The following is a 2,758-nucleotide window of genomic DNA, read 5'->3' as shown; positions in this document are numbered from 1 at the left end:
TTTGTTTGGGAACCATACCTGGTAATGCTCAGGGGTTACTACTGGATTTGTACTTGGGAACTATTCCTGGTAGTTCTTAAGGGGAATATAGGAGGGTGCTAGGAATCAAACCCAAATCAGTAGTGTTAAAGCACTGTACTATCACTCCAGCAGCAAAACCTAAAACATGCCATGTCTCTATCAAATGGCTAGAGATCAAAAGTCCTGCTCTGTGTTCATAAGGACTTGGGGTCAGGACAGTGGCATTCATACTGGAAGCCTGGAGCCTGGATAGATGGTAGAATGCCACCTGACAATATCACCTGTAAATGCCATCTGTTTATTATCAGTATATCTACTGAAAGTATCTGTAAGAGGGGAGTCACTAGCTTTTTCTTCCCCCTTGACAATGCCCCATCTAGAACTACATATTTTAGAAATATAATATCAGTGGGACATGTTATTACAAATAACAGGCTGATCTGATGAGCATTAAAAAATAATGCATGAGATATGGATGGATACACTCTGTGCCATGAGCATTCATAGTAAGCATAGGATTACTGGTCTTGTCATTCTTGTCATTGTTATTATTAAAGGATGATGATGTGACAGAGCCATTTTGAGAAAAGCAACAATATTTTGGATAACTCAAAATATGCTCATTTATGAAGGTAGAAAAAGCATCTCAGTACAGTCTACTATCTATACATCTCAGTATATATATCTATATATATCTCAGTATCTATATATCTATATTTCTCAGTACATCCTATCTATCTATATATCTCTAAGGGTATGCACACACTCTCTGGAAAGCCTGGCCAATTGAGTACATTTCCTTATTGAAATGAATAACCTATGCATAATCATATGTTAATTTCCTTAGAACAGTGTCTGTTGAATTAATAAATGTCTAAATGCCTGTGAAATATAAAAATCCTGTAATGTGGATCAGAATTATCATAATTTTATTAGGACATAATTGATTGAGCTGAAGAGTATTTAAATATTTTCTGGCTTTTTCTTCTCTTGATATGGCTGAATTATATTCCAACTGTTATCAGTGATTCATTTCAGTTGAATGACAAAAGGAGAATAAAAATTATCAAGGAATAGCACATTCCTTTGACATTAACCCCAAATAACCAATTTGCTTCTCAGGAGATGTGGATGCTAGTGAAGTACATTTGTCAAATTAGAGCAGCATTTTCTCCTTGGGAATCTTCTGATGTGCCCAATCACAGAACTAGCTCGTATTTATGTATTTCATTGCCCAGACAGAGAACTCCTCAGAACAGACACTCTATCAGATGATTGATTCAATAGTGTGATAACTAGTCTGTAGGTTAAAAAAAGAAAAAGCATTTGCATTCAAGCCTAAAGCAAAGTGAACTGGAGGGGCAAGTAGGGTGCCCTTCCCCCTGTGGACACCAGTTCCACCCCACAGTGTGAGATTGAGCTGTGCAAGATGAAAGCCACTGGCCAGAGTACAATGGAGACAGCAGGAAGAAGGGAAAATTGATGGCCAGGGAGATCTTATGGGTTAAGACACTGGTTTGATCATCAGCACCAGATCTACTAAGCCACCCTGGAGATCACTGGGAGGAGCTCCCAAGCCACCTGAGGATAGATAAGGAACATTCCTGCACTCTACCCCAAAGTAAAAGGAAGATGGAACATAAACAGTTTCTGCAACTAGGTGCCTCAGATGCTGTCATGATTAAAATGTGTAACCGTTCTGTGTCCTAATATGTTTTTTTTTTTTAATATGGAACGCTTCACGAATTTCCTTGTCATCCTTGCGCAGGGGCCATGCTAATCTTCTCTGTATCGTTCCAATTTTAGTATATGTGCTGCCCAAGCGAGCACCCTAATATGTTTTATTATGTCTCCTAGAGAGTGGCAAGGGTGTTGTGGCTCATATTAAGCACTGAATGGTGAGACCCAGCACTGACAGTCTCATCTCTGGAATCATATGCGCTATCCTTTCCACACTTGCATTCATTTCAATGGCTTGTTGATGCTCTCAGGGAAGGACCCACACCTGCCCAAATTGTGGCTCCAAAAGCAATGGATTTTCCCCCACCTGTAAAAGCGGGTCTTCCCCACTCAAAACAAGGCACTGGCTATATGCTGACAAAGCCTACAATTGCTAGGTGGGATCCCTGTTAAATGCACACTACAAATCCCAGCACATTTTTCTTAGGAAACCTCCACTGACAGAGCACTGTAGAGTGACTGGGTTGTGTCTGAAAATCCACATTACATACACGTGACACCTGAGCTGACAGTCACAGCCACACCTATATGTTTCCTCTGCAGTGACCCTGATATACAATAGGGTAAACACTGGCTTTAGATACTCCATACACACCAAGGTGCCAGTATCCATAGGGTTTTCCTAATCACCAATCACTGTTCCTCTTAACATTTGGAACCACTTCATCTAAACCATAGCAGAACTAGTGAAATCAGGCCAAAGATCAATATTAGACTAGGACAGCTATCCCAGCCATAAACCTAAATACAGTTCACCACCAGAGCCCAGCCTTTCCCACTATCAGTTGAATGTGTTTCAAAGAACCAGCCCCCCATGAGGGATTCTATGTTCATTCTGGTGCCCTTTGGTCTACAGCTCACCTTTCTTCCCTAGTCTTTCTCTGTGTCACCCTCTCCCCAAAACTGTGCAGACAAGATGCATAATGAGGTCATAAATCTCCAATCTTCCAACTTGTAGGCTGGTTGTAAATAATGTTCTTTCTCCCTGCCATCATTT

General features: G+C 40.6%; 1 non-coding gene across 1 annotated transcript; it reads right to left on the bottom strand.

The window, feature by feature from the left end:
* Positions 1-1,744: 1,744 nt before the first annotated feature.
* On the bottom strand, positions 1,745-1,851 carry LOC126015141 (U6 spliceosomal RNA). Its single transcript, XR_007498035.1, has one exon. It is a non-coding gene; the product is annotated as a U6 spliceosomal RNA (small nuclear RNA).
* Positions 1,852-2,758: the final 907 nt, after the last annotated feature.

The sequence above is a fragment of the Suncus etruscus genome, chromosome 7, assembly GCF_024139225.1.
Source record: "Suncus etruscus isolate mSunEtr1 chromosome 7, mSunEtr1.pri.cur, whole genome shotgun sequence".
NCBI classification, from domain to species: Eukaryota; Metazoa; Chordata; class Mammalia; order Eulipotyphla; family Soricidae; genus Suncus; species Suncus etruscus.
The sequence above is the reverse complement of the archived record's forward strand: the minus strand, read 5'-3'. Positions and strand labels throughout refer to the sequence as shown.